General features: G+C 46.4%; 1 protein-coding gene across 1 annotated transcript in view; it reads left to right on the top strand.

Moving 5' to 3' along the window:
* LOC143102034 (myosin-10-like) overlaps nt 1-7,500 on the top strand; it is a 72,536-nt gene that overhangs the window by 12,486 nt on the left and 52,550 nt on the right. The gene's annotated exons all lie outside the window — the stretch shown is intronic.

The raw sequence follows: 7,500 nt of genomic DNA, 5'->3' as shown, positions 1-7,500 counted from the left end.
ATCTTCAGAAGACCTTTTTTCTGTCGACGTCTTAAGTGCTCAATCTTTAGGGACTTTCTCTAGGCTTCCACTGATGTGCTAGATTCCCTTTTTGCCAATTCATACACACACTCAAGTCGTCTGATATTAGACTGTTTGACAACTGGAGGAGGGTTATAACAATGTAGGCCTATATCAGGTATCAAGTAGGCTAGTAAATAACAGTAATTGTTTGATCAAAAAATGCTATTTACTAGCAATTGTTCAGCCAGTTTCTTTAGTAGGCTACTAGTTGTTTGAATAATAACCACTTTACAAAATGACAGTATTACAATTTAGGTCCTCTAACTCTGTCAGATGTTTACTGTTTCTCAGCGACACGCAATCAAACAGACAGACTCTGAAGTCTGATGTCGATAACAATACAGAGGCACATTTTACATAAGATCTGCTGGTCCTGAGCCAACAGTGCCAACAGTGCCTGCTGCAGCATGTGTCTTCAAGGCTGGAGGTCAGTGATGGAGGGATTTGGTCTGTCGTGTGTGTCCAAGGATCATGCCACTGACCTCTGATCCATCTCCACCCTCGTGCACCGCTCTCAGGCCCCCCACTGAGTGGCCAGGTGGTCAGAGTTGGACTCTGACCATTCAGTGCCCACACATCTCTTTCCCCCTCTGTCGTACCTCCTTAGCCCCCCCCCCCCCCTTCCTCCTCTGCCAGGGGATGTAGATGTAAAGTTTGTGATTTTGGGGACTGTAGTGAAGCAGTTTTTAAACAATTTGAAGAGGTGCTATTTTTTTCTCCTTTTGGTCACATCCCTATAATTGAAAAACAGAAACACTTTTGTGAGCTTTCTGTGAGGCTTGTGAGGTTTCTGCCCCTTTTTCTCAGCCTGTTCTGGTCTCCTTGTTTTACTGAGTCACACTGAGTCCTGTTTACGAGGTGCAGGCTCCTCCATTTTGAATGTGCCTCTTTAATTGACCATTGCCATGCCTTCTCCACACTGCAGCAGTCATTTGTTACGGCATCTTTCCCCCTTAGTTACAATAAAGCCAGATGAGAGGAGGAGTGATTCTGTTATTAAAGCTGGCTTACTCGTAATTTCCCGCCTATTAACTGAGGTTTATACATTGATTTTGCAAAATTTCTTCAGCTGTGGGGTTAATGCACAGGGGCGGTCTATACATGGGAATGCATTTCTTTTCTTAATTCTTCATTCTGATTAAAAGCACGATCTGTTTCAGATTTATTGGGCTTTTGGGCACTGTGATTAATAAACATGTGCGGTCAATACACAATTAATTCATTTTTTTTGTATTTTTAAACACTGTTGTGCAGTTTATACACAATGTGGCTAATACACAGGAAATGATTGTAATGCTCACTAGAGCTGGCCTACAGGGGATCCAATTATTGTTTCGATACCGATACCAAGTCAAGAATCTCCATTTCGATCCTTTTTTTAAATTTGATTTGATTTTGAGGCCCCCACCACTTGACGTCATCAGTAATATTGAATATAGTGTGATCATTCACACCAGTGGCCATCCATCCACACACACACACACAAAAACACACACACACACACACACACACACACACACACACACACACACACAAACACAGAAAATTATGGCTTATGTCATATACTTTGATTTAATACATTTTGGAATTAATTAAGTTTTTGTTTTATCAAAACAACTTTGTATTTTATGATCTGCATAATTACTAGTAGCTAAAAATATTTATTCATTTGAATACTTCAATGGATTTTTAAACTATTACACTTAAGCATATATCTTTAATGTGGTGTGTAGGTCAAATTGAGTGCACATTGGTGGTGTTAAGGATATGTGGATGCAATTCATTATGTTTTTTGTGTCATTAGATAAAATAAGCTTAAATGTTAAAAAAAACTAACAAGTCAAAGACACTCTTTCTGGGATCATAGATGAGAAGTGTCTTGCAATGCTCATTTGTGATTTTGGTGAGCGCTACATGATTAACAGACATGACGTGACAGCTAGCGGGATAGTTAGCAATAAGCTCTCTCTCAGATGTAAAAATTTGCCGTTAGGTTGCGTAGCCTATTCCTGAACTAAATAGTAGGCCTAAATTAGCTAAATCCCATGGCCTAGGTAGATTAGCAACACAAACTTGAGAGATGTTTGTGAGCAAATCAACTTAACATTAGCCTATTATTATTTGTTGCTTTGCGGCCACAGTATCACTTAAACTAGCAGCAGTGTCTCAATGTTTATGGCATGACAGCTGCAGCTTGAAAGATGTGTGTGAGAGGACAAAAGACACACAGGTTAAGGGAGGCACTAGAAGCATGCCTTGTGCACACGTATCTTACTGCAAAATGACACTGTCATTAAAAGTATCAATACTAATACAATTAGGTATTTTTAATTTCAGGGTATTGCAATACTTTTGTAGTATCGGTGCACCGTGCAACACTAGTCTCCTTTTAGACCAGTACTGGCACACACAAGCTTACACACTCTCACTCCCACTTGTGTGCAAAGACACAGCACACTCCCTTGTGTGCTGCATTCTACAAAACACACACACACACACACACACACACACACACACACACACACACACACACACGAACAGGCACAGCTGTTTCCAAAGAGGGGTGTGTTGCAGGCCTCTGATCTGCAGCTTCCTGTGCCCTCTGATTGGCGTGGGCCAGCAGCTGCATTGTGCCGTTGGAGACGGTGCCCTCCTCACATTGCACTCAGCTCTGGAGGGACACTTAAAGCGATGGTTCAGAGTAATTTCACCCTAGGGTCCTTTGCACCATAGCCCCGAGCCAAACACCCTCCCAGAACCTGTTTTCAGGAGTTTATTTAAATAACACTTGCCTGATGGATGCTATTATCTGCTACTAAACCGCTGCGTCGACGTTATTTCCGTGATTTGGGAAAAGCCTGTAAAAGTCCTGGCAGGAAGCATGCATAAGGATGTAGATCCAGGAATGCACTAATATTTTGTTCGTAGGACCAGTTTGCAACAATTATTAGTTGTAAACACTTCGGAAAAAAAATATATTAAAAACTGGATATACCAAAAAACGTTGATGTAATCACTTCCTGCCAGGACTTTTACGGGCTTTTCCCAAATCACGAAAGTAACGTCGACGCAGCGGTATAGTAGCAGATTAGCATCCATCAGGCAAGTGTTATTTAAATAAACTCCTGGTGTACCTACAAACTTTCCAATGCATCGTTTTATGAGTAAAGAACATACTGTAGAAGTTTCGTACCATTCAGGGCATTATTAGTGGGGTAATTTACGAGATAAAAGTTGGTTCCATTACGCCTGCAGAAACTCATTAGTTTCTGACAGCGCTACTCGACCAGGGTTCGACCAAGGGAAAACAGGTTCTGGGAGGGTGTTTGGCTCGGGGTCATGGTGCAAAGGACCTTAGGGTGAAATTACTCCGAACCATCGCTTTTAGCATGCGGATAACCCACACGTGACGTGACCCTCAAGGCCACTTTGATCCGTAATGTGTAACCCAGCAGCAGGGATGTGGACTAGGAGAACAGGTGAAGAACCGTTGTTCCTTTTGATTCCACTCATATGCCTGACTTGGACCCCAGAGAGTGTACCTCAGCCTTCTGTGTGTCAGGCTGCCAGATAGCTGTCGTCGGGGAGGATGGTCACTTCCTCCCAACCACACCTATATGCAGATAAAGGTCCTGACGTTGCCTGTGTATCAGGGAGCCTCTGTGTGGTCAGAGTTTCCATACAGTCACAGATAAATATAGGCCTTCTACTAGCCGCTGGCCCTCTCTCTTAAGTAGGCGGGTGCTGCCTTTGGGCTCCCACCCTTCCCTGGCTGTCCTGCTCTTGCAGGCTGTGGAGAGCATGGAGCCATAAAAGCTGGGGAGCGCTGATGTCATGAAGAAGGAGGCCACCAAGCTTTTGATCGCTATGAAAGGCACAGCTGAGGCATAATGAGGTAGCCACACTAAACTCTGGGCTCACCGTGAATGGTCAAGAAAGGATGTGTCACCTCGTAGTAACGCCAGAGAACAGACTGGACAACCAATTAGGAAAAGTCTGAAAGTTAACCCTGTTTTTCTCATTTGTAGCAGCTGTTACATTCATCACAGTGCACAGAGCAAATTGTTTAAAAGAGACTTTTTGAATAGGAAAAAGATTTCAATAGTCATTATCAAAAACATACTCTATTTGTGGCCCGCCCTGTGATGGCATGGTGGGGGTGGGGGGTTGCGGCGTCTCTGCGCCTCTGCCCGGCTCAGTCTGGCGCGCAGGGCCAGCTCACTAGTCTGGGACGGGAGCATGATCTCAGTCACTGCGCCCATCCTCACAGACCTGCCACAATGAGCAGCGGCTTAGTCATCATCACCCCCTGTGGTGGCAGTTGGCAAGGGTGACTGTGACCGTGCCGCCGAGTGTGTGTGTGTGTGTGCATGTGCTAACTCACTGAAGGGACATCTGCTTAGTGCTGCCATCTTACGCCGGCTACTTGCAGCGCGCGGAGTTCAGAGCTCCGTCACCATCAGCGCCACTTCGTCACTACTACTGCTCCTCCGCCAAACCACAGGGATATATTGGTCCCCCTCAGCCATTGGCTCCCTCTCCAGTTAGCCCAGCACTGATTGGCTGACTGTGCCTTCATTTGTGTGAAGATTGTTTGAAATATCTGTTGGAAAGCAGTGGGGTGGGGGTCTTGAAAGGCCTGAGTTAAGTCTGGGTTTTGGAAGCATGGTTGGTGTGATAATTAGTGGAGTCCTTTGGTGCTCAAAGGCTGTGACTGCCTGGCCAGGTTCGGTTCTCTTTCGGAGCATCCAAGTCCCCTGCGACTGATATGTCCATCTTGGAAACACTTGAGAGAGGGGGGAGAAATCTCCTTTCATGTCCCCGAAGAGCTTCTGGGGCCGAGGAGGCCAAGCCCCGTCGGTGTGAGGGACGAGGGGAGAGGCCCACCAGGAGGCTGTGTGAAGCCCCCGGTCCGTCTCTTGTACTCTTTCTGGCCGCCTTGTTCGAGGAACATAGACGGACAAGACTCTGGAATGCCAAGGCTCTGACTCGGCCATGCCAGCACCTGGCGACCGTTGCCACGGCAAAGTTCACTCCAGTGCCCACCAATGCAAGGGGACTTCCTATCTCTCCCCCTCTCTCTGTCCCTGCCACTGAGGCCAGACGTTTGGCCGTGTGCCCTCTCTCTGTCTTTTTTTCCCCTTTTCTTTTCATCCCGTGCTGGCCTGGAGCTCATGTGATCGTCCAGTCAAACAACGACAGTACCCCACCCCTCACCCTGATCTGGCCGAGACCAAGAGGCAGGTCGTAAGGGCTGTGTGATTAGTGGTGTACCCTTGGCCTCGGGTGTTGTGGGATTAAGATGTTATTGTTGGTGTAGAGGAAAAAGTGAGATGTTTGTGCTTAGTTGAGATTGGTGGTTATAAACACATGAGGAGTGGGCCGTTGGTTTTGACAGTGGTCCTGGAGGCGGAGAGAATCGGAGCACTCATAGGTGCAATCCTAGATAATCAGGTCTATTTGATGAAGTGTTGCACTGAGTCCCAAATTGTAATTAGTGGCCTTCATTCTTACCTCTACTGTTATTTGGTATGGTCTAGACTGGAGGGAGCTTACAGGTAAATTGGAGAGGGCTTGAAGCAGGGTTCCACAACCCTGGTTTGAAGGGCTCTCAGTTGAATAAGGAAGTGGTAAGCATGCATTAAATGTAGTGCACCTTAATTAACAGATGCCATACATGCACAAAACCCCACACATTCAAAAGCAGGCACATGTTTTTTTCCAGACTATACAGGTTTGGGGTCTGAGTTGAGCGCTGTGCCCAGTATTGCCCCCTGCTGGTAAGCACCAGTGCAGCCCCCCTCTCCCACACTCAGTCCTGGAGAGGCAGACAGAGCGACCCGCATTGTGCTAAACAAAGGGGGCTTTGTGAGTGCCATGACCAAAAGGATCCAAGTATTTGTGTGTGTGTGTGTGTGTGTGTGTGTGTGTGTGTGTGTGTGTGTGTGTGTGTGTGTGTGTGTGTGTGTGTGTGTGTGTGTGTGTGTGTGTGTGTGTGTGTGTGTGTGTGTGTGGGTGGGTGCAAATGTATGTGTGTGTTTGTAGTGGTTTGTAGTTATGTGGCTGTGTGTGCTTCATGTGTATGTGTTTGTGTGTCTGTGTGTCTGCGTGTCTGTGTGTGTGTGTGTTGTTCAAGAGTGTGTGTGTGGGGTGGTCCCTGAGAAGAGGGGCCCAGTGTTTGGACAAGGGGCAGCTTCTGTTGGGTTGCTGTGAGTCCTGTGAGTGACAGGACAGGTGTTTGCGGCAGCCTGTGTGCATGTGTGTCTGTGTGTCTGTGTGTGTCTGTGTGTCTTTGTCTGAAGAGGGAAATTTGGCTTGTGAATATCAGTTTATGAGGAACCGCCCTGATCCTCCTACAGAAAGATATCTGTGTCTCCCCTGTTTTAATGTAATGGATATTTGTTAGACATATGGGAGAACTCTCTCAACCCTTGTGCGTGCGCACACACACATACACACACACACACACACACACACACACACATAAACACACACACAGTCACACACACAGACACTTACATACTCACCCACCCACCTCTCCTTGCGGCATGCATCTGTGTGCAGTTCACCCAGTCCATATGCATATTTCTGCCAGGCAGGCTTTTATAGATCTATCTGCTGCTCCCACTCACTCATCCCACCACCCTGCCTACCTCCTCCCTGCTTCCCCTCGCATGCCTCTGTCTCAGCCTCTCATCTGAAGAAGGGATAACAGAAGCAGTGAGGAGAACAAAGGCTCTCTCTGAATACCCTGAAGGCCATGTTTTCTCCTTCATCCCTCAGACTTTTTTTATTTAAGAGTCTTTGGGAAGTAGCTGAAGTCCCCGCTGTCTGTGTTTGCTTTGGCACGCACGCAGCTCCTACCAGACGCTGTCCACTCCTATGTTCTCTCTGTGTCTGAGTCCCACGGCGAGTGGGGACGGACGTTCTCACCCCCTTTTTTCCGGAACTGCCAGTCAGCCTTCTGGATGGAATCTCAAGGTTTCCTTACACTCCAGAGGATGTGGCCAATGGATTTTGCTGGGGTTTTCTTTCAGCCACATCTTGATAGAGATCACAGACGTCGCTTAAAAGGATGTCAGTACTCTATTCTTGTAGTCTACTCACACAGTTAAAAATACGGCTTTAGTATTGCTTCAAATGAAGCAACGGGTAGGCCAAATTAGTCAGTTACTAAATGTGCTTGTGGAAACAATATCTCTCAGCAGTGTTGACATTTTAGTAACAGCATTAACGTTTCCAGAACCAACTAATATGTGAATACTACTGCTGCCTAAGACCTTGGATACTTTAATACGGTCTTGTTACGTCTCACTGCAAGATGATGCCGCTTTCCGAGACCGTCTGACCTTTGGCTCTGTTGGGGAACAGGATGTTAGAGGACCAGCCACAGGTTGTGTTTCACCTTGCTGTCAGTGTTGCAACCATCTGTAATGT

Source organism: Alosa pseudoharengus, unplaced genomic scaffold (genome assembly GCF_046254945.1).
Source record: "Alosa pseudoharengus isolate Yale_2024_CS ecotype anadromous, Long Island Sound unplaced genomic scaffold, YU_APseudo_1.1 YU_APseudo_1.1_scf_4, whole genome shotgun sequence".
In the NCBI taxonomy this organism is placed as follows: Eukaryota; Metazoa; Chordata; class Actinopteri; order Clupeiformes; family Clupeidae; genus Alosa; species Alosa pseudoharengus.
Note: the sequence above shows the minus strand (reverse complement) of the source record. Positions and strands in the feature narration are given on the sequence as shown.